Source organism: Amblyomma maculatum, chromosome 2, assembly GCF_055883805.1.
Source record: "Amblyomma maculatum isolate TAMU_Amacu chromosome 2, ASM5588380v1, whole genome shotgun sequence".
NCBI lineage: Eukaryota > Metazoa > Arthropoda > Arachnida > Ixodida > Ixodidae > Amblyomma > Amblyomma maculatum.
The window spans coordinates 112,743,573-112,767,741 of record NC_139345.1 but is presented as its reverse complement, the minus strand read 5'-3'; the positions used below and the strand labels follow the sequence as shown (position 1 = coordinate 112,767,741).

At 52.6% G+C, this 24,169-nt stretch overlaps 1 protein-coding gene across 2 annotated transcripts in view; it reads left to right on the top strand.

Moving 5' to 3' along the window:
• The window catches only part of Egfr (epidermal growth factor receptor), a 213,004-nt gene that overhangs the window by 129,073 nt on the left and 59,762 nt on the right, over nt 1-24,169 (top strand). The window contains exon 1 of one of the 2 annotated variants that reach the window (XM_084595087.1): nt 9,261-9,586. The exons of the other annotated variant lie outside the window; for it this stretch is intronic. The gene's annotated coding sequence lies outside the window, so the exon portion shown is untranslated. Of the gene's footprint in view, nt 1-9,260; nt 9,587-24,169 lie in introns of those variants that run through there. 2 annotated transcript variants of the gene reach the window in all.

Genomic DNA, 24,169 nt, shown 5'->3' with positions numbered 1-24,169 from the left:
TTCGCGCGCTTGCGTCCGGTTCGCGGCTTTTGTTGCGTGTATTTCTTAAGTTCGCTGGATTCCTACGTGCGCTTGGCAGCCTCGCTCAACTTAGGAAGCTGCTTTGCTTCCACTGTGTTCCCCCCGCCTCGTTCAGTATTTGGCTGCACCCTTTTAAAAATGATCTATGGTCTTCTTGCAAACGTTTCATAACGCCCTATCGTTTCTTTGGTAGACAATATACAGATTATCCAGAGACAGCTATTGTGATTCTTTTAATTTTTTTTCAGTCTTTATAGACAACATAATAAATTACACAAAATACACTAAAGTCTATAAAAACCTTCCTTTCCTTCCGGCTATAGACAATCCATAGACTATATCTGGGCAGTCCATAGACAAAAATCGGAGAATATTGTACGACCATAAGTTTATAGGTTCTATTAAACTGCATTGACACTGACAGAAGTCGATACAGACTGTTTAAATAATATTTTATAAAAAATGTAGCAATACTAAACACATGCCTTGTAGAGATGTGACTTGCGCACAATGTTACTGTTATAATCAAGCTCGCGATCGAAAAACAACAAAATGTTCAGTACAAGTGTAGTGCAAAGGATTCTTATCACTTCCAAAATCACAGCATATACTCTCTTGTGGGAGGCTTCAGATGTCCTTCATGACATGCTACCAGATACGTTTATGATTCTGATCTCGCTGTTCACGCACATCAGTAGATATATTTTAAGGAAAAATCGGCGTGCTTCGTTGATGACACGACGGATGGTCCCGCTGATTGATCACTGCGTGCGCGGCGCCCTTTCGTGTAGATCGCGAGCTGTGGTTTTGCGCGCAGTCCGGAAGCATCGCTCCCGGCGCTCAAATTCGCAAACGTGAGTCAGTCACGGTTGAGAGAAAATGAAGAATCAAAACACAATGCGTGGTAACATATGCTCTTTCGTTTTTTTTTCTATCCCCCCCCCCCCCCCCTCCCCCTCTGTTTCACCTTATTGATATCCAATGCAGGGGCCCCTTGATACAGATGGCCACGCCTGGTTGGGTCTGCGGGCATCGCGACGTTACGTAACGCGGCAGCGTTGCGCGGTGTCCCTCTCCCTCTCTCTCTCTCTCTCTCTCTCTCTCTCTCTCTCTCTCTCTCTCTCTCTCTCTCTCTCTTTTCTTTTTTTGTTGCTCTCGCTAATTTTTGCTCCGCGTTCTCGGCGTCGGCAATGTTTACGGCGCCTGTGAACGACAACTCGCTAAGCGCGCGCGCGCACGGCGCGTCGAGGCGGAACGGGTATCTTCCTGCTGCTGCTTGCTGCTCTGTGCGCGCGCGCACGTGACGTCGGGGCGCAGAAGGTGCGCGCGCGCTTGCAGCTACGGAATGCACCTTGCGCTCGGCTCCGCCTCATGCGGGCAGTGGCGTCTCTTGAGAGCTTCGTTTACGCGAGTAGACGAACGCAGCAAGCTGTGGCCTCCTCAGCGGATCACTTTACCCCTATAGCCTGTAATCGAAAAGAATAAAGGCTGAGCCTGCATTACTCAGCGGGACACGTCAACTCTTCTGTGGCGTCGTCATGTGTTCTGGTGTGCCCCTCCTTCTGAGGACTTAGGTTCTGTTCGCTGTATGGCCGAACTTTGTTGTTAGGCGAGTGATCGGTCCGTTCGAAGATGGGTACCAGTTCCAGACAGCTCAAAGCACGAGCCCAATATTGGTACTGTGCTGGTAGTGGTGGTAATGTCTGGACTCGGGGAAAAACAGCGCACGCGCGAGCAGTGAAAGTGTACGATGTTCCAATTACACTTTAGATGAAGAGTGTGACATGTCCGTGCAGGTAGCTGTAACGCGGACTAGGCACGTTTTCCGTCACCTTCCTCTAGACACGAATGCAGTTAGCTTTGAGAAGGAAACCATGCAGGTTCCGCACTGTCTTTTCTTTTCTTTTTTTTTTTTTTTGGGGGGGGGGGGAGGGGGGGGGTTGTGACACTGCTTTTCTTCGACGTGTTCTTTTTCACGCTTCGTTTAGTGGTAAAGCGCGTTTGTTTTGTCGTGTACTGAAGTGTCACCAAGGTTGTACCGTTTAGTGGCAAAGCGCGTTTCTTTTGCCTGGTGTACTGAAGTCGTCACCACCGCTGTACCGTGATGCGTGCTCTGTTTACGCTCACGCACAAACATGTGCGATACGTTACTGTGTATATATGCTTCCTGTATACCATGCCAGGCAGACACGGTATGCAGGAACAGGAGGGGAACGAGGACGCCCAAACGCTGAACGAACTTTCTTCTCGGCCAAGCTACGAGAACTCATATTTACGAGTGATGACATGCGCGTCTTGGGCGGGGCAATTCTATGACCGTTGCACCGGAGCGGAGCATTCGTAATTTGCGAGACCGTTTGATTGCGATGAATAAGTATACATTACGAAATTTCAAGTTGGTTGCCACAAGAAATCTAGCAAACTGATTTCCATTGTTGCTATCTGTAGGGTTTTGGGGATGCCTGGTTCTCTGAACATCTCGCGCAGCGCCGTTATTGTCGATTCCGCAGTGGCTTTTTGCGTAGCTATTGCTATATCCGGTTGGAACCAGAATCCACGACAGTAGAAATCCTGGCGCCGTTTAACGCGCCAGGCGTTATCCAGATGGAAACGCGACCACTTTTCTTGCGTCAACGGCCAGTTTGCAGGCGGCCTTGCCGGTGGTGTCGACCAGCTTGCTCGCAAATTGGACAGGCTTTAGCAAGGAATTCATTGTCGCCGTCATGTCCGGGCCACCAAGCGCACGTACGACCGATTGTGCCGAATCGCGAGCATTTGACAGTTTGACAGCATTTGACAGAGATCAAGTTGAGAGCTGAGAGAGATTCGAGTCTGTCTCTCGTCTACTGCAGCAGGTGAAAATCAGTAGGTAGACACTCAGCTCCAATTGCCTTGTTGTAAGTAAAGTATTAAAGGTGGTCGGAGGCCTTTAGTTAGCGCAGTCATCCATGAATTATGAAGGAGTCTACGTTAAAAAGTACCTCATCTTACGTTATTTGGAGCAGAACTGCATGCCACGAAAGAGGGGTCTCGTCAAAAAGCTGTATGGAGCGTTCGTAATCTGCCATTTCCTCAGGAAGCCGGCTTATGTAGTGCGTTCGCGTTTTGATTGTCTTCCCCGGGTTTGTACTAGATCGCTGTTGTTGCCGTTAGGAAGACTTTCGCTATACCCAGAGCTCTTTAATACTACCAGTTGGGAAACTTCCATAGGGCCCATGTATCGAAAACGGCGTTTGTATAAAAATTGGTCAAAATTCAGGTGTCTAGGAATAGTGGCGGCGCCCGCGGCCAATAAGGAAAACTTTGTCTAAATTGCCAACTTTCAGATTGTTGATAAATGCGCAACCACCTAGAAAATAAGATCAGTTGAAGACTTGAAGTAGTAAAAATTCTTAAATATAAGAACCGTAGAGCTAATTAAGATGCAAAAGAAGAAAAAAGTTATTTTATCAAAAGGCAATGACGGCAATAACAGAAAGGTTCTATTGACGCTTCTAGATGGCGCGACAATTCATAGGCACCTGAAAATGCATACAAAAACGTACTAGTCTATTTTTGAAGCGGTGTTTCCCAACTGCATGAGATCGAAAAGCTCTCCCTGTTAGCAGCCATGGGTGATGTACGCTGGACGGTCTTCACGATCGAAGCAGTCTGACCATGCAGAAGCTTATGCATCTTTTACCAAAACAACGTTCAGTGAAGCAGGTAAATTAAGTATAAATTGGCCTTTAGGAGAGAGAAAGGTGCGGTATCTGTCACACTTCTCGGCAGGCAATCGCTGAAATCTCTCACTGCGAACACCGTGCGCTATAAAGCTACGCGCTTCTGTCGCGAACAGTTGCTCTCGGCTCGGGATAGTCGTTGAGAGTGAATCGACTGGCCAGACTCCATTTCCACCCGATGTTAAAGACCTGCCCCGATTACACGTGATGGAGCGTTGCATTCCAAGCGCAAATGCTGGATCGAAGTACGTCATCGAATTCGTGCACCTCCCGCAGCATTTTCTTGGACCTTTCAATGACTCGTGCTGCTGTATAGGCTCCATGTATACCCATCAATGGTCTTTACCTACAATGTCTTTAAAAGCCCGACACCGAGCTTACAGAACGCTGCAACGCCACCTTGAGGCCTTCATCTCCGCATTTCTTCTCTGTAAAAGTATCGTCCAGGTATACGCTCGCACACACGCCTGGTAAGCAGCTTAGCCCGACCTCCACGGTACGCATGTAGTTGGCGAAGCTCCGAATGGCAGGCGGTTATAACAGCCCTGATGGGTGTTAATGACTGCCAATTGCTTAGATTCTTCTTCCAAGGGAATCTGGTTGTATGCATCACGAAGGTCATATGGTGGTAAGCATTTCCTCCTTGTGCAGAGCAGCAGAAAGGTCGTCGATTACGGGCAGCGGATACTGCAATACTTTTACGCACGCTGCGTTGATCGATAGCTTGTAACCGCCGCAGATTTTGACCGATCCACCCTTTTTTCATAACTGCAGGACAGCCGGTGTTAACTGCCCAGCTTGAATGCGCAGACTGTGACTGCAGGCCAGTTTTTTCACAAATCTGTGCAGTTCATCGATCTGCGACCTGGTCTCTCTGCGCGTATTCGAAAGAGGTCTGTCCTTGAAAAACTTTGAACCATTCTTTTTTCGTCTACAAATGCGCAGACGGAACCTTGAAAAGCCCCATAGAATGGCGTGCTGGTCGTGCTCTCCTCCCTGCTGTCCTGATGCTGATAACCTGATTGTTTGGTTTGGCTTGTGGGGTTTAGCGTCCCAAAGCAACTCAGGCTATGAGAGACGCCGTAGTGGAGGACTCCGGAAATTTCGACCACCTGGGGTTCTTTAACGTGCACTGACATCGCACAGCACACGGGCGCCTTGCTTTTCGCCTCCATCGAAAAGCTGCCGCCGAGGCCGGGATTCGATCCCGCGTCCTTGAGAACAGTAGACGAGCACCGTAACCACTGCGCCCCCCCCCCCCCCCCCCCTCCTCGGCGGGCTGATAACCTGAGAATTTACTGTCAACGCTGTGAAGAGCTAGAGCGAGGTTTGTATACCGCCAGGACAGGTCCCACTTCGGCGAAATACAATCAGTGCATCGATAACAGTCTTGTCATCGTATAACAGACTGGAAGCGGGAGCTCACTTTCGATGGGCTATAGCTATAGCGCTTATTCACGTGACGTCATTGCACCTTTACTGGCAACCATGGCCCGCACAACGTAGCATCGGAGAAAGGGAAAGAAAGAGAGAAAGAGGGCCTATGGCGAATCATGACACGGCGTATGTGAAATCCGAGCTCTGGTTGGACGGCGTAGCAAACGGCGTCCCAAGTGTCCGACAAATGAACGGCGCGCAGCAAGGCGGATGCCGGGAGACCGGTGCCGACGCGTCGGAAACATTTTTTTTGTGTGCTTTTAGTTTCGAACAGCCCAACAATATGGCGTCTCCAAAATACAGGGTTGCCACAACTGCCACCTGCTAAACCTGACAGTGAATAGGGTCTATAGCATCCAGCTATAGCATAGCAGCTTTATGTTCAACTTCAAGAGCTGGCTGCACCCTACGGTTATTGTGGTAGACCAAGGTATCACGCGCGCAGGTGATCCGGTGTCGAATTCTACGGAGACGTTTGCACAAATTGATTTTTAGTTCAGTCTCGGGCACTTTGGCCGCCTTCACAGTAATCATCGACGAACACGGAAGTTGCACGGCTGTCAGTGTGGTGGAGCCAATGAGAAAAGTGCCATTTTGTGTGCGACTGCGATGGACTCGGCGATTTAATGCATGGATGCCGTAACCGCTTGGGCAAATGCGACGCTCTTTCAGACTCCCTTGTGACAACTACGGGCATACGCACGGGACGCGTGTAATCTATACCACGGTGATCTATACTACTCGAGTCGCGCACCCGACACATGTAATGGGCTTACCTGAACACGGGTCTGTGCGAATATCACGAATTCAAAGCCCAGCAGCAGCAACACCGACGGGGCGTAAACATATATAGCAAGCACTTTGGTCAAATGCAGCACACGCCCTCTGGGCGCTTCCAATTGCTAGTCCCCATAAATGTATTCGCGGCTTCCAAAGCGTGCGCATGTACCTCGGCTATCGGAGGCATCAAAGGCCCGCTTCACGCACCGCCGAGGCGCCACGGGTGCTGGTTCATACATATTTCACACTTTGACGACCTCGATGGCGGCACTTTGCATCCCGTTTGAGGGCTACGCCGGCGCTGGCTGGCTGAGCACCGTTCGGTATGAACTGCATGCGCATGACCGTAGACGCCCCTTTTTAAGCCCTTCTGTAAATGGCAGTCTTGCACGCGAAAAGCGGCCGATGTTTATGTGGGATGACACTATGAGATCGTTACTATGCGAACCCGCTTAATTCGAACTTTCGCCTAGTTCGAAACTAGCTCCTTTGTTCAATCGTCGTATAAGTTCGAACGTCGAATCAGTTACTGTTGATTCTCCTTTTGAGTTCATACTATCGGATTCGGCGGTTTGCCCGGATAATCCGCAGCGGTGTTCTAGGCAGCATCTAACCACGACCTGAGGTGTTCGTGGTTAGATGCTGCCTAAATATGTGGTGTGCATATCCGCCGACCGTCATGCAGGTGCCGGCAGATAAAAAAAAAGGGGGGGGGGGGGGGAGGGGTCAGTCACAACTTCACAAGCTCCGCTTATGCAGAAACGACAGCAGTGAATGCACTGCTGTTCAAGATGGTTCAAGCCGCGAACACAGCTAGAGGTACCGACTTCGGTCCTAGAAGCACCCCATGCATGTTCTCGAGATGCGCGTCGTACTCAGCGCACGCCAGTGAACAGTTACTACAATGGCAGAAGGTCCGACGATAAAAATTGCCTGCATGGAGTGCGTGAGGTCGTCAGATTCCTGCTATTGAAATGACATGTAACCATCAAATGCTCAGGTATGGTTAAAGCCATTCGGGGTGGGTTATGTAACTGCGCCCCCCCCCCCCCCCCCCCCCATGCGCGGGCTTTTTTCTTTCTTTTTTTTTTTTGAGTACGCAAGCTTTCTTCTTTGTCAAGCATGATAATAGTGCGCACAACCTCCTTCTTTACTTCCTGGGGCGTCTCCACAAGAATCTGGTACCTCTTCCCGGTGACTGATGACGCGATGGCTAGATGAGGGAACCGTCGGCGTTTGCAACTACTGCGTCGCGGGGCTCTCTGTGCCGAAAAAGGCGGGCAGTCCGAGTGGCTTTCTTGTTTCGCATCTTGCGGGCGAAAACCAGACTGGGTCGGTTTGCTGGGCCCGGTCGCCTCGCTTTGTCCCGTTGCACGAGCCGCCTATTTTAGGAGCGGTCATGCATTCGTGGGCGGGGTAGCTAACGAAACGCCGTTTTCTCGAGCCGCGCTCTCTTCCGGCTCCGCCGCGTGTTTCCTTTCACCTCTGTCACTCCTCCTCATGGATGACGACCAGTGCGCGGAACTTGGTAAACGCTTGCAAGGGCGGTCGCGGTGGTGACCGATACAAGTTCGACGCCTGGCTGCGATCGCATCGTTTTAATGTCGCAAAGTTTGGTTGAGGGTGTAATATAACCGTCGACTGAGGTTTCGGTGCATGTTTCAAAACTTTTTTAAGCAAAGTTATTGCGGAGGCGTCACAGTGCATTCATTCTTCGCGAGAAAGATAAAATCATTTAACCATTGGTGTTTCTTAAGACTGTTGCTTGCTGCAACTTTCAGAAGCGTTCAAAATAGTGGGTTCACGTAGTGGAGCTGTAAACTACCTTGCCGTTCGCTCGGTGCGTCGTAATGCATGATTCCTGTATAGAGATCTGCGGTTGTTGTGCGCGTTTGTAGAAAGTTAATTTCTGCTCATTAGACTAACGGTTGACTGATTTCTTGGAACTTTCTACATACACCCCGCCGGGGTGGCGCAGTGGTTACGGCGCTCGACTACTGTTCCCAAGGACGCAGGATCGACTCCCGGAGCAAGGCGCCCGTGTGCTGTGCGATGTCAGTGCACGTTTAGGAACCCCAGGTGGTCGAAATTTCCGGAGTCCTCCACTACGGCGAGTCTCATAGCCTGAGTTGCTTTGGGATGTTAAACCTCACAGACCAAACCAAACCAAACCTTCTATAAACTGCGAAATTCTGTATCGATCCCGAATCCCTGATTATGTAGGCTTCAACAGAAACGCAGTCACTACTTTGCTTTGGAGTTTGTGCGATTTGACGCCTTCGCGCGTGGTCACAGCGTTGAAAGATACGTTAAAAAAACGAAGAGGAGGAAAACGTTGGCGCGTTATTCGCTCGTGAACCCGAGTGACCCTCGGAGACGTCGGCTGTGGCACACGGAAGAGCGAGCCCTGCACTGCCCGTCTCCGATTGTGTTCGGAGCAGGAAGGTTCGTCGCTGTGGCTGCCGTTGAGTACAGCGCGCGCGCGCGCTCTTCGTCTGGCAACTTCGGTCGCGTAACCTGTGCGCGCGCGAGAAGAGCGAGTGAGAGGAAGAGACCTGTGGTGCGAAGGGGCGCAATATTCGCATTAAAAAATAGTGAAGAAAGCACGCCGAGCGCCGCAGCCGCGGAACCGCTGACCGGGCAGCGGCGTCTAGCCGAGGACGAGGAGGAGGCTCTCTCGTCGGAGAAGGGGAAGCCCCCACCGCCGAAACGTCCCGCGCTGCGCAAGGTGTTCGGTTCTCTGCCTCCCGGCGGTGCAAGTTGCTTCTCTTCTTTCCACGCTGCCTTCTTCGCCTTGGTACGCCTATCTGTTTCTCTGAGGAGGGGGGTGTTCTGTTCGGAGCGCCCTTCTCTCCTTACCTGTGCGCTTCTCTCTTCTTTGATATTGTTCGCCGCGTGCTTTTCTTTCACGTGCTGCTCGGCGTTCTTGCGCTCCTTCTTCTTGAGAGGACTGCTCGGGGCCTCTCGGGGTCCCCACTTCGAGAGTCGCCCCTACCCTCTCTCTCTCGCCCTTCCCTCCTCTCTCGCCCGCTTAGTCCCGGCATGCCCCCCTCCTCTCTGCGCGCCCCGGCCGCCCGCCTCCTGCCTACCTGGCTGGCTGCGTAGGAATCTCGCTACCTTGGACGCGAAAACCACTTGCCGGGCTGCCCAAAGTCGCGGAGCCAGCCCCCTTCTTGCCGCTCGCTGTCGCGACCATAGTTGGTCGGCTGGCTGGCTCGCCGGTGTTGTTACCTGGCTTCCTCCCGCGGGCACCGTGTGTTGTTGCACCCGCGTGCGCGTGCCTCAGCCGCCGTGTGCGTGCTTCTGCTGTGTGCCGCGGCGTGTGTGTTTCTCGCCGCCGCTGTCACGGCCCCGAGCGACGGCGCCATGTGAGGGACGACGCAGACTTCTCTTCGAGGGGACGTGCTGCTTCATCGGCCTCGCAACCTGTGCTTCTCGTCGGGTTCTGTGCGCGTACGTGCTGTCGCATTTCCTCCACCTCGAGACTCCTGTTCGCGAGGAAACCGAGTGGAAGGAGAGAAATTGTCGTCGAAGCAACTTGGAATAACTAGAACTTCGGAGAAAAGGAAACAACCATCTCGTGTGCTTCGTTTAGTTGTTCGCGCCGGTTCCTGGCTTCTTGCTCGGTGAGTCGCTTCGTTCGGGTGTACGCCACCTCGTTTCTCTCGCTCTTCCCGCTGCTATACCGCAGTGGGGTTCGTTGTTTCTGGCGTCCCTCGCCACACAGTTGAAGGAACCCGGGTTCGAGCGCCGATAGCCTCGCCGATCAGTTCCGCACACCTGTTGGTGATGTTGCTCCGGCACGAACATAGAGGGAGCGAGCGCAGCACAGGGAGGGCCCCCCTCTAAAGTGGGCCGCACCGCCTCGCTTTTGCCTTCGGTGAAGTGGCACAGCCGGCTCCGCTGCCTTCAGCTGACGGTTAGGCCTAACTGGGGTCGCTGTTCCTTCCGAAGCCCGTTTACGATCACGTCGTTCCGGGTCGCATCGCTCGTAAAAGGGGATTGCTTCGAGGACCGAGCGCGCACCGCGGCCGCGCGCCATCCAGTCGCGGTATTTGTTTCTTGGGGCAAGAGGAAGTAGCGAGCGGAGGACGGATTCTCTCGTAAACGTTGCGACCGTGGAAAAAAATAAAAATAAATAAAGCAAACGCCTCCCGTACCCTACCGCCTCCTTTTCTATTTTGCGACAGTCAATTGGCATAGTGGCTGGACCGAGGATGAAAAGGAATGGACGGCCAGAGGAAAGGCCGTGCTGTTTGAGCTCGTTTCTACGCCGGTTTCTGCAGTAGGCCTAGCGTCGTTTGCCGCGGGTAAAAGCCGCTGCGTTCCGCCGAATTGGTACCTACTCCCTTGTGGTTCCGGACACTGTGTGGCGAATGTTCGCCTTGTAAAGAGAACGTTTAATGCATGCGAATCAAATTCAACTGCTGGAGAATCGTGCCAGTCGTTAACGCGTGGGCGCCTCCCGCTGGCCTGCGCTGTTTTCGTTTTGAGTGCTGACGGAACTAGCGGACTCCTCTGCGTCACGTCGTTGTATTACACTACCTGTTGTATGCTGCCTGACCGTGTCACGGATAGAAATATATATGGTGGTCTCTCTGCGCTCACACAGACGCGTCGCTCAGTGGGGGGGAGGGGTTTCTTATGTACTCTTCTAGATCGAGTTGCGGAGCTGGCTAGTAATGCGTGGAACGGGCGTCACGTGCTGTTGATGGATGACGAGGACATGCGTGTTGGGTGTCGGCATTGGCACGGTCACAAGAATGCGCGCGCGCGGCGGCCTACGGTGACGGCGTCACCTCGCGAAATCTCTGAGCGGCAGCTCGAAGTGTCGCCCTGCTGAGGAAACTTTTTTTGAGGAAGGAAAACAGAAAGAGCGCACCTCTACCTGGCCACGTGGTAAAGAGATCACCATGCTTTCTTGTCTGCCGTAGTTATAGAGTAGATGCTGAATGCGTACGGGGAGAAGAAAATTTAGCGCTGCTGCGAACAAGGTTGAGCGGGTATCGAGAGCGGCACACACTCGTTATAACGAATTCGCTATACACGGGATAGTGTTTTATGTTATTCGCGGAAACTCGTTTGTGTGTGTGTGTGTGTGTGTGTGTGTGTGTGTGTGTGTGTGTGTGTGTGTGTGTGTGTGTGTGTGTGTGTGTGTGTGTGTGTGCGCGTGCGCGCGCGCATTCGGCACACCCGATCTCATCGGAATTTTGAAATGTTTCGTTGTTGCTTTCGCTTCGTTATAGCGAGAAATTGAGCATCGGAAGGAAGATTTTTCGTACCTCGATTGTTAGCGACGACAAAATCAGCTGAACTTTCATGTGCCGCTTCATTTCCTCCCTTCCTTCCCACGCGCCTGTTTAGATCACTTTAAACAAAACCAACTTGCTTAGTTTCATATTCTACCCAAGTTAATTCGTTCCAAGGCGATGAGGCATTCGCTAGGACAAGAAGCTGTTGGAATAAAGCAACCTTTCATATAAAACCACTTAAAACGGCGTGGGTAAGTCTTCCTTCTCGGTCGAACTTCCCGTCGGGTAACCGCCACGAAAACCGCGCAACGCGGAGCAGACCGCCGCGATGGCGGCGACCATATTAGTGGGCTTGGTTCCAGAGTCGTGCCCCACTTCCGCATGTGCGGTCCTGTCCTGTTTTTGTATACTGCCTCACTGTTTTCTTCTGATCGCTTTGCCTGCTCCGTTTCTCCCGACACGTAGCACTGTTGCCAAGTGGCACACTATACGCGAAGAAAACACACAGGCGCGCTGCTTACGTGCTTGCCATTCGTATGGAGGCCGCTGAAAACGTGGTATAGGCGTTTAGGTTGTTCATGTTGAGACCCTGGAGTGTTCTCGAGGTGATCATCAATGCCAGTTTAGTGCACGTTATCGAGTCGAAGTGATCAAAACGAGCGACACGTAACGGTCGCCTCAGTTCTCATTCGTTTCGCGAATTTAACGAGAAAAGAAAGAGCCAGGACGGACGCAGTGAAATTAACTGTTTCACTTATCGGTGGACGCCCCTAGTGGAGGGCTCCGGAATAGTTTTGACCAACCGTAGATCTTTATCATGTGCACTGATGTCGCACAGCACGGGCGTTTTTCCAGCTCGCCTCCTTAAAAGTACGACCTCCGCGGTCGGGACTCGAACCGGCGGCCTCGTCGCAAGTGGCGTCAACATCGTGTCCAAAGAGCCGTCGCGACGAGTGCTTTCTGTATTTCGTGCAGCCCGGGAAACGGCATCATCTGGCGTCTGCGCCTTCCGAAGAATATCAGCAGCGTGTATACATACGAGCTTGAAGCTGCTCGGCTCGTATTGAGGTCAGGGATGAGATTCCGCGGTTCGTCCCCCACCCGCACGGGCGTCTACGCATTACAGCGGGCGAAAGCGGCCTCTTCGCCACCGTTTTCGCTGGCGTCTAATGTGCATGTAGCGGCATTCTTCGCAGTCCCATTTGTATGGGTGCAGTTAGCTTGCGACAACCACGGCACAGGGCCAAAGTTGATGTACGAAAGGGGACGCATCGCTGACATGCGCTAAACGGTAACTCAGTTTCGATGAAAGAATAGCAAAACATGGAACTTGCTAGAAGCGGATCTTCGACTGTGGACTAAGTGTTCAGTTTGAATCGGTATTCAGCGGATGTACACAAGACAGGGAGACAGCAGACAGGATCGACACGGTGTTAGTTTCACAGTGGATGAGAATTAACTGGCAGCATCTTTAGGCTGCGTGTGCGGCGTGATAAAATAGTAACGTTGCTGGCGCGAGTGCTGACATCAGTCTGCTCCGCATGTTTATGAATATATCGTTAGCTGCTGTAAGAACAGGCGCCGGCCGAGTGCTCCGCTTTGGAGGAGCATTCTCCCGCCCTTGTGCGTCCCTTGGTTTACACCGGGCGATAAGATGACGCCGGCGGTGTCCCTTTGGCGGCATGCTCTGTGCTGATATCGCCGTCGCTAGGATTAGCCTCTGGCCTCATTATCAGCGGCGTTTACAGATCTCCGCAATGACCGATAAGAAGGCTCCCTAAGTTTCGGGCGCATAATAAAAGAAGGGAAAAGAAAACCAAAACGTTTTTGCGAGATTCGTGGTGCTGTTAATCGCGGCGGGAAGGTCGTGCACAATAACGCTTCGGATAAATGTCAATCCTCGAGGACACATTCTCTAAAGAGCGCTGCGAAAGCTCACTTTGTCCAGTTTGTGTTGGTGCGCGAATATCCGTTTCACGGCGTTGCAGCGTGGACCGTTTCTGCCCCTCGTACCTGCGCTCAGGTGGCAGGTCACAGTATTCTTACGTTCGCTTATTGGCATATCTAAGACTGCATTACTTGCTTTCGGACGCGTATATAACGGGCGCCCAGAATGAGGTGTTTCTGTCTTGTCCGTTCTCGTTGCATTTCGTGGCCTTTCTTTCCGCAAGTACGCCCGGTGTCGATAGTGTCGATGTCTGCAACGTTCATTGTTCGGACGGCCGACGTGGCACGGTTCCAGCGAACGCTGGAGGGCACAAAAGAAGTGAAGCCCAGAGGTGAGTCTATACCGTACAAGGGTAAAGTCGATGTTCGGCGAAAAGGCGCACAAGTTCGCCCACAAACCACCGTACAACGACAAGGCCATTCCCAGAGGCACGACGTCCGTGTACCATGATTCTATCCGTTACTCTCTCTCTCTCTCTCATCATAATAAGCATAGACATGTCGAGAACAGTTTGCATTGTTCGTGGCGCCGTCGTGAGCTTGTGTGTATCTTCGACGCGGAGTGGCAATTTGGGCTCCGTTTCCGCTGTAGCTGTCAATGTATCTGTTTGCCCATTGATTTAGGGCGTGGTGCTGCGTGGTGTCGATGCGACTCTTAGGTGGTTATTTTATCGCCCGTTGTCATCAGTCGTCGCCGGCTGTCTGATCGCTTTATACTCGAGCTACTAGAGGTCTGTCAAAGCGAAACTGCCGAAGAAAGACGTTTTACGAAGCCTGCGCCGACCGGCAGCGTCAAGTGCTTTGTTTTCTATTTGCGATCATTTAGCGCGCTGAGGAGTTAGAGGTCAGTCAGCTGGTCTATCATTACTGGTCAGAGTTTTATTACAAAGATGATGAGGACGTCTCGAAAGCTTGTGGAAGATTTTCCATAGTCGGGAACAGATGGGACGTACTCCCTGCAATCGTTCACGGCGCAGTTGCTTGTGTAGGGGGCATACGTCAGTCCGCAACCATGCATGGATGGACGCACTTGCATTGCATGCTTGCCCGCGTAACTTGTGGGTGGAGGAGATTTGAAACCACGCCGCACTGATTATACCCAAAGTTGAGTTTTTGAAACAGGCAAGCAAACAGATCCATTCGCCACCGTCATATTTCATTCTTCGGCGGAAGACGATGCGCGCGTAGACGCTCGAAGTAATTTTCCCTGGAGAGTTGTAGGGGGGAGCATTCCTACACGTCCTCGTCGCTTCCCTCACTGGTCAAGCCAGTCAGCACGCAGCACGGTAGCTCTCCTGTACTTGTAACGAGAAACCTGAAAAGTACTTTAACCAGCATGTCACCGCGCCCCCTGTCACTTTCTGCCTCTCTTTCGTAGCATACCACTGATACCAGGTGATGCATTCTCGGCGCTGCACGACCGTCACAAGAGCAAGAATCTCCATTGCTCGCTGTTACATCGGTGCGGGCATACACGCATATTAGCGAGTGACGCTAGCACAACTGCATTACGGCGACGCTGCTATCGGCTCTACTAATGCAGAGAGGGGCAAATTTATCGCAGCCGCAGCGCTTCTGCAGACTCGCGCCCTCTCCGCGAGTCTCTCCTTCAGCGGGCCTGATGCTGATCGGAGCGGCGGCGGCGGCCAAAGTGGCCGCATGGTGTTTTGGACGTCCACCCTTATCGCGGAAAATGCATCAGCGGCGGTGGACTCCTTGGGGCTGGACGACGCGCCTCTCTCCTGGCCGTGTGTGCTCTTTGGAACCGAGGGAGATGGGTGAAGCGGGGGAATGCGTACCTTCCTTGCATTCTGCGCTTGCTCGCTTTTAGCAGCGCGGGGAAGGTAAGCCGGTGCGCGCGGCTTAGTGCTCGAGCTCTTGCGCTGCTCTTTTTTTTTTTTTCTGCCTCTTGCCGTTCAAGATGGCGTTCTCGGTCGGCCGGACTTTCTTGTTACTTTGCTGGTTATCGAACGCGTCGATCGCGAGAGCGCATTGGGCCGAAACGTCTGTTTTGCGTTTCCCTCGCAGCCGAGTGCCGATACTGTGTGGCTCGGAGGGGATTGTCATGCTTTTCTTTCCTCCTCCTCGTTTCCCCCACTCGCCTTGCTTTCAGATGCTCTCCTTGGCAGGTACGATAGCGTCACTGCGCCGCCCAAAACCCGATCGGTCGCAGCGTCATGAGCGCTGAGGGCAATTCGATATCTTGCACTGACTTCAGAGCAGCGATCCTCATGTTGGTGAATCGGGAGCACAGCTTGAACATAGCCCGTTTTTATAACCATTTTATCGCCCCCTGTCGCATTCTGCGGTGTAGCTACGCGCGGTTTACCATCATGGTCTCTGCGAAGTTGCGCGCGAGCCACGTGTGTTTTAACCCTGGTGATGATGCCCTTTTGAAATGGTTCACCTCTATCGTTGACAGTCCGGTACAGTGGTAACAAAAGCGGACGCTCTGCGCAGATTTCGCAGCGTGCCCTGTTTCGCCACTCCTGATGCTGAAGTAACTTTTAACGGACATGGAAGCCACCGCAGCGTGTGCACGTCTGAACTCTTCATCCTCGTGTCTTTTCGCAGAACACTAAACGGGACGGACGCTCACGCCATGTGCAGTTGGGGTATGGCATTCCTCCTGCTTAAAGCGCGCCTCTTCTCTGTGCTGTGAGGTTTGTTTCCTATAACCTCTGGAATGCTCTGCTTCAGAGTGCAATCATGCGCAAAATCGGGCGGATGCGTTGGATCGACTTGGTGCGTGAAAGCGCAGGGGCCGCAGCGCGCACAAAGGAGGCTGGATGGTTCAGTGGAGAAGAGCGCGATACGCAGCCAGGATGGGATTAAGGGTTAATCCTTGCCGCCGACCGGATTAGGGCGCACCGACGGAGGACATTCTTGGTTGGCGAATCCTGCAGTTGCGGTATACTGCTGCGTTCTCGCGATATCTGATTCAAAGCACTTTGTGCTTGTAACTGTGTCGTTTTGTTTTTGTTTCCCGAAGGGAACCTGTTTCAGTTTTCACTTTTGCCCACTGTGCTGCTCACAGCAGCTATCGTACTCGTACTGGCGGCTTTGTTTCTTTTCTAGTAGTTTTCGGTCCCACTAACAAATAGAGTAGTTGGAGATTACGTCAAAGTCACCGTCCATAGTTTTAGAATATGGGAACCCAAGGCTTGGGGCCCCCAAGAAAATAGCGTGCCGCGGCACAACGTTCGAGCCGACCGGCGAGTTTTAGAATAGGGGTTTTCCCGACGCAGCGGAGCGGGGCTTGCGTTCGTCGATTGCAGCGCTCAGACGGTAAACCGTGAAAAACATTTAAATATATAAAAGCCAACAACGCTATTTTATTAAACAGAAACTGCTGTCATTGTACAAAACTATCTCAAAAATACCGGTTATATATAAACTGTTTTCTTCAGACAAGACGAAATCGGCCAATCTTAACCAATCCAGGCTGAGCCGGGAAACGTTATTTCAACCTTCCGCGCTTTCCGACGCCTGGTCCCCCATTGGTCCCCATGGCAACCAAACGAGGCGAACTCGCCAAGCCCAACAGCTCGGTAAATCCGGAAGCAATCAGAAAATATGGGGCGTTTTATCGCTTAAATTTGGTGGCACGGGCATCATGAGACATAGCACGAGCTTTGTTGGCCTTTCGTTTGCCGTGAACGCGTGACACCATGCAGCGGTAACGACGAATGTGTGCCGAGGTACGCTCGGGTTCTGCGCATGCGCACTCGCGGCCCGCCATTACCCTATAGCGCGCAATGCCCCGCGGTGATCTTTAGGGGAAGCATGACTGTCTGCCAAAACAGCATGAGAAGAAAGAAACGACTAGCAGTCCCCGCAGAAGCAGTCCCTTACTACAGGCAGTGGCTAACCTTGCGTTGTGACATCGGTAACCACTCCACCGCAGTTGCACTTTAATAAAGGAATTAAGGTTCGTTTATTTGTGGGCCTGTTCTGCGCACTAGCAGTCTTTTGCCTCCAGTCGTGTGCGCTCCCCGACAAGGCTCCGTTAGGTGTCATGCATGTATTTCGTAAGCAACTATCCATCGTCCTTGCACGGGGAAAAAAAAGAAGAAGAAAAAAGAAGAAAAAAAAAGAAGAAAAACGCCGTTAAGAAGCGGATGACTTGAAGCGTTCGCGGTCACTTAATCGCGCGGTGATCGGCGCATATATTTTTTTCATTTTCCCGCGGAATCTGCGTGCGCGATGAGCGCCGCGCTTTTCTGCGAACGGCGCGTGGAAGGAGGGCGACACGGGGAAGCGCGCTCGATTAGTTATGCGCAGTACGTCCTCAAATTAGACCGTCGCTGGCGTCAAGATTGCCCCCTGAGGCGATGCTCTGAGTGCTAGCAACGCGGCCTTATTATTTTTTTCCCCGTCCGTCGCACCTGCATTCAGAGGAGCCGCCTGTTTCACTCTCGGCTTGCAACAAAACTGGTAGCACGGGGACGTCACGTGCCTTGTTTCCCCCTCTCCAGCTTTTTTGTACTTGTGTTGGAGAGCGCTTCTCGTGTAAAAACAGAGCTATTGCCGTTTCGCGATCGCCGAGCTGTGTTCGGGTGGCTGTCCGATGTGTTCGCAGTTCGGCTTTACGAGGACGAATACTTTCGTGGGCGCTCGTCTTCCTGCCTATTCTTCATTATGCGGAGCTTTACGATCGCAGTGGAAGGAATAGAAGTAGAGGAGCACGGTGGAACAAGGCAGGGAGAGTGGGGCCAGCGGAAGCGTAGTTTTCTAGTGAGAGTGATGGTAGCCCGACAGCGATGAACTGGAAAAGCTGACCAATTTACTACAATCCCCCCCCCCCCCCCCCCTCTCTCCCTTTTTGTTCTTATTTACGTTTCAGTACAGCAGGCCGTCAGCTTGGGGTGGGCCCACGAGCGATCCCAGAGTAAAACTCCATTGTGGACTCCCAATAATTTTGTCGTTTCTTGTTTTCTTTCCTGTGCACGGGCGTGTGAGGCAGCCCTGGAGACGCATAGGAATGGCCTTGAAACGCCGATACTATCGCGCCCTAACTCCTCTCTCTCTCACTCCCTGTGGACCTCTGGTGTCCGTCTTCACCTGTGTTTTCGTTCTTTTGCTCAGCTTCGGACGCTCCCCCCTCTCCCTCCTCTTGAGGTTGAGCTTGCATTTGGCATTCTCGGCGGCGCATCTTTTGCCGCTGTCCGGGCACCGACGCTTGTGCGGTCACGTTGTGCTTTCCTTTCTGTCTCGTCGAGCATTCCTAATGCAGACTCCTCCTCTTTTGGAGGAAAGTACAGGGGGGCCAAAGGCACAGGCGTGAGTTCTGGCGGGAAGGGAAGGAGGGCGCTTCCTCCTCGCACCCCCTGTGCGTCTGGTCACCGTGTGGTGGCTACACCTTGTGCCTTCTCTCTGCGTGCGTTTGTTTTCGCCACATGATGCGGGTGTCTTTTGTGCGTGCCTGTCGCAAGAGTCGGCGCAAAGGGCAGGGCTTCTGCGGTGAAATCGGTCATTCGGCTCGTGGGCACTGTCTTTCCTATCCTCGTCTATTTTGCCTTCTCTCTCGCCGTCTCCACTAAACGCGCGTGCTTCCTCCATCCGGCCGCCGGTCGACCTTTCGGCGCGTGGGAGGCCGCCTTGGTTGGTTTCCTCGTTTTTGGACGTGTTGCGTGCGATGTCCCCTGGCCGTGGACCTCCTCCGGACTTTCGGAGGGGACAGCCGCAGGGGAGGAGTGAGCAGAATCCTGCAGCGCAACATGTTTTCTTCCCCCATCCCCGGGCTGCCGGTGTACACACTGATTTTCTCCCCCTCAATCTCTACCGTGGGGCCCCCATGCTGGGTCACGTCACGGCGTTGGACAGCGGCCGTAGATATCATGCCCTGCTGGCCGGAGGGAGGTGACGGTGTCGCACCGGCGCGGCTTCCTCGCGCCCTAGGGTGCCCCCCTTCACCCCCTACCGGTCCTTCCGCGCAGGTCTTGGCCCGATGGGGGGACAGGGCATGCCTTTCAAACATGCTTTCAAACCTGTGCGGCTTGTTCTTTGGCCGTTCTGGCTTTCTCTCTCCCTCTCGCGGAGCTTCAGGGCGAGCGATGATCATCCTCTTGACGGCGGTCGCGCGCCCCTGCAGTGGGCTGGGCTGCGACAGCGTCGTTTGATAGCGGACGATGTCGCAGTGCTTTGCTAGTGGTGCACGTGTCTACTCGTGTGGGCAGGCCTTTCAGAGCGTCGGCTTCAGGGATGTCATAGAGGTGCAGGTATCTCTCGTACCAGGCAGAGCCGGAATATACGGCTCTGGCACCAGGTAGCCGCGTTTTGCATAGAGCTCAAGCCGCACAAATGTGGTATTCCATGGGCCTTGGGAAACGTTCGCCAGAATGCCAGCGTCAATACTAACGACTGCCGTATCTCAGCAACGTCGTGAGCGTCTTGACTCGGCCTCCTCTTCTATATTATTATTTTTTTTTTGCTTATGGCTCTCACGTCCGTGGCCATTTTTTTTTTTTTTTATATTCCTTCAGTTATTGTTCAGTTCGTCGCCAGCGTTGTCGCTCACAAATATTCTGCGTGTCGTTAAGGCCAATTGACAGTCCGTAGAATATCAAAGCATGGCTTTCGAACAGAGCGCGTATAGCTAATTTAAACCGCCTAAAACGAGAAGTATAGGAACATGCGAATGGGGAATGGATTACTACCACGTCAGCGATCGCCGCACCGGGTTCAGTAATTTGTATTCATTTTGGGACAAAGAAACCGATGGCGTAAATACGCGTATGTCCTCCAACGTGTTTGTTTGTTTGTTCTGCGCTCATCGATTATCCTTATCGATGGCCTATCCGCGTTCTTTGGGATTTCGGAGGCTGAATTTTGTTTACAAAGCTGTCCACGCTGTTTGTGTGCTTCTCCGCTAGAGGGCGCCGATGCATCGAGCGCCAGATCTCTCCCGGTGTTTCATGGTCACGGTCTGCTTTTCCTTTGGAGGTTAGTGATTGAAATGGTCTCAGTCATTGCGCCTTTATGTCAAGGACAAAAAAAGGCTCTAAGGACGGTTTAACACCTATTGTTTGTGGATGATTTGGAATGGCCTATGTGTATATATTGATTAATTAAAAATCAGTTCGAGCGTTACGCTGCTTTCTTAATATTAAAATTATATGAGATTACGCCGCGGATTCTTGCAGTAAAGCCTAAATACTAACAAGCCCATTCATAACCAGCGCACAACGCGTAACAGCATTCGCCCAGCAGACCGCTGTCTCCTTTAGTGCTGTAGGTACATCGCAACTGTGCATAACCTCGCTTGACTTAACTTTACAGGAAAGCGCAGGGTCCCGTAATAGTTTTCACCTCACGTCTCGGCGCTGCAAGCGCCCTAATGACTCGCTAATGGCTCTACGTGCAGACGCATCTCGCGAGGACGCGCTGTGATATGACGACCTCTCCGCCAGGGAATGCTTCTGACGTATCCCGGTTCCTCATCGAGTACGCGAATGTAGCATTGTCTTGAGAGGATGTTTCTTGTTTGTTCTCGCTTATTAAAAGGAGCGGTCACCTCATTAACAGGAAGGGAGGCGTGTCAGTAACCTTCGACCCTTTTTCTATACGTGTTTTTGCTTTTCAAGTGTCGGATGGATATGCTAGCCAGGGCGAGTGCCTCTATGGGGAGGGAGGGGTTGACCTTGTACCAGGGTAATGTGTCATGATCGCATCGCTCATCCTTTTGCACTCGCATTGTTCCCGTACACGGCTGGGTGGGTGGCGTGCGCATCGAAATCGACCTAAGAACAGTCGCTAGTCGCAGCAGCGCCGCCTCGGCGGTGGGCCGCTCAGGAAGCCTTCGTCTCTGTGGGGCGGCCGCTGCCAACGCCAGGACGCCTGTGTATAACGTTAGCCAACACCGTGTGCACGTTCCCCGTGGCGGCGGCGACGGTGCGAGGGATGTCTCTACTCTCACCCCTGCGCGGCAACAGCCAGGCCTTGTGCCGTCGTGGGCCGGTCAGTCGTGGGAGAGAGCTGATCTGGGTCACAGTGATCAGCCGCCGAGGCGGAACTTCTTCGCCGACCACCTTGCGCGCGCGACGTCGATGTGAATATGCTATGATGTACAGACGCGTGCGTGTGTATACCTGTGGCGACGCACCGCGACGGGTGTATGGCGGGTTAGGCCCGTCTCGTCGAACGGCAGAAAAACTAAATATTGTACCGTGGAATGCAGTATGCATGGGCCTGTCTTCCCTGTCTGTCCTCTCGCGTGACCTGAGCCTCTCGTGTGGTGGACGCTGCTGCCTGCAGCGTGCATGGGTTGACAGCGGCCGGCCGACAACGTCATGGGAGGGCGCACAATACGTACCACGAGCTGGTCACGGAAGGAAAGCACTCCTTCGTGCACGGATGGCATGCGGAAGAGACACTGAAGAACGGGGAGCGGGTTGCATTCAGAAGACATTTAATTTAATCTTGAAAAACTGTCCGTCTTTAATAAACAATGTTCGCAACTTCAGTCTTACGGTCGATGACTTGATTTACCTGGAAGGCGAAACCTTTATAGCGAATGTCAACATTCTATTCGTTCAAGGTTTTCCTCTCGTAGGGCGGCATTTAACTATAGAGTGACCTTCGAGAGAAGATAAACCTTTCACGCTTGTAGCATTTCAAAGTAACTAACTGTACTTTTTAAGCCGGCTCTACTAATACCGTCACTGGGATCTCTTCCAGGCTGGTGTTGAGGGACCTCCATTCCGAACGAATGCATTTGAGCGGCCGAAAGCCGAGAATATACTCTTCCAGCTACTCACTGACCACCTTGGCGCCAAATGGGACAGGCGGGCGACTCGCTGCCTTCAACCGTTGGGAGATGGACGACGAAGAAGCGCGGGAGGAGACGGTTTCGTAACTGCATGTAAAGACTACGTGAGCATTTAATGAATCTTCGCCGGGCGACTCATCGGCCGCATATGCGTCTCGTGGCAGCGTCTAGATCACTCAGCCTGCCGCCATTCCCGCTCGCATAACCCTGACAGCGCGCTTGCTTCCCCTCGATCCGGCTCTTGTTCTCACGGTACCATCGAGATTCCGTGTTCCGAAGACGCCATCTGTCGATCGATCAGGTCGTTCAATCAAGCGCCAGCCGTGGCCTAGCCCGAGAGCCATCCGGTGAAATAATCACGGCGCCCTCCGCTCTGCGAACGATGCTTTCCTCGTCTTCTCTCTGCAGTTTCTAGGTGCTCGGAGCCTCCTCCTCGTTCGTCCATCCCTTCTCTTTTTCCGCAGCCGGCGCACGCACCGAATGCGCTTGCCGTTCTGACGACACACGTCCGCGGGAAACATTCCTGGGAATGAATTTCGTAATCATAAGTGCGCGCGGCGCGGTTGGTTGCATGCATGCGACGTCGGAGCCAGTGAGACGTTTCGCGAAGACAGCCCCAGAACCGCCCCCTTGCCTACGCGGCGGCCGGTTCGTCTTTCTAGCCTTCGCGGCAGACCCGCGTCTTTCTATAAAGCGCGCGCAGCTTGTCTTAGATCTGCGCGCGCATTCGAGCTCGATGGTGCGCTTGAGGTGCCGGGGAAGAGCTTTCTGATCTGGGAATTGCTTAGCGGGAGAAACCGTTGCGCCAGATTGCGCGCTTTCTTTTTCTTTTTTTTTTTTTTTTTCGTGGAAAATTCTCGCACCTTTCCGAGATACTAACGGCTAGAAGAGAGAGAAAAGAGCCCCCCTTCCAAGCAAAAACCGGCACGCTAGCAGGCACGCTAGCCGACACTATTCCGGGGTGTAAACTGCTGTTTGAGCGAATTCGGCTTGTTTCTTTGAATATCGTAGTCTGGCTTTTTTTCTTTAATTTTTTTCGGCGAACAAAATTAGCGTCGACTGGGGCTGAAAAGCGGTTCTACTTACGTGGTACTTGCTTTTTCAGTAACGATACGTGTTTACTTACGTAGCCTGCGTGCTTTTTTTTTCTTTTTTTCTTTCTGCTGCTGGAATTGCTGAAATTCGCAGACTCACTACGTCTCGATTTTTGCTTCAAGTTGCCCAACCGTAAAAATGGTTGACGAGTCCAATCACGGTGAGCGTTAAATATTTGTTTAGAGCGCGAATTCTTCATTTCCAGCTCTTTCCGACTGGATTTACACACACACACACACACACACACACACACACACACACACACACACACACACACACACACACACACACACACACACACACACACACACACACACACACACACACACACACACACACACACACACACACACACACACACACACACAAAAGAAACCTTCCGCGGCTGTTGGAACCCTGCGTTCTGTCTTCCTTCATATTGCGGCCGGCCCGTCGGAGTTGCTCCGTTGTCCGCTGGAATCGCCACGCCCTCTTGCGCGCGCATCGGCTTTTCACGGTTGTCGTTCTGCGCGCACACCGAGCCGGAGCGACAAGAACGGGGCGCTATATTGCTGGTCTGACGCGCAGCCTGACGTCTATATGGACGTGCGGTGGCTGAGATTGGGAGCAAAGTGGAGCGAAAGCAGCGTGAACTGGCGCTGGGCACCGTGCAAGAATTAAAGCCTCGACTGCGGCCAAGACGGGGCGCGAGCTGTCCTTCGTGCATGGGCGAGGCCCTGCTGCTGGATCCTGTGCCTTGCATACACACCCCTATTGCGTGCAGCGCTGCCCAAAAGTGTGGTCTCCCGAGAAAGGCATTTCTTTAGCGCCAATGCAAAGTCGGTCACCTGCGTGGTTTCTCAAGGAAATCGGCCTCCCGCTTTTATTATCGTCGGGTGCAGCTGAGTGGTGAAGCAGCAGCTAGGTACTTGCCGCGTCAGAGGTCTTCGGTTTGTCTCCATTTAAGGTAATTTTTCGCTTTATTTTGCGTAGAATCTGGCTGTAGACCGATATATCGTGTCGAATAAGAAAGTGCGGTAAAATAGTGGGATATAGGTAAAGCCTGCAGTAACCGCCACACACGAAACATCTCCGTGACAGAAAGTAGTTCACTGTCAAAACTTTGTTTCCTAAACAAAAAAAGCTAACCGCCAAGCCGAACTTGA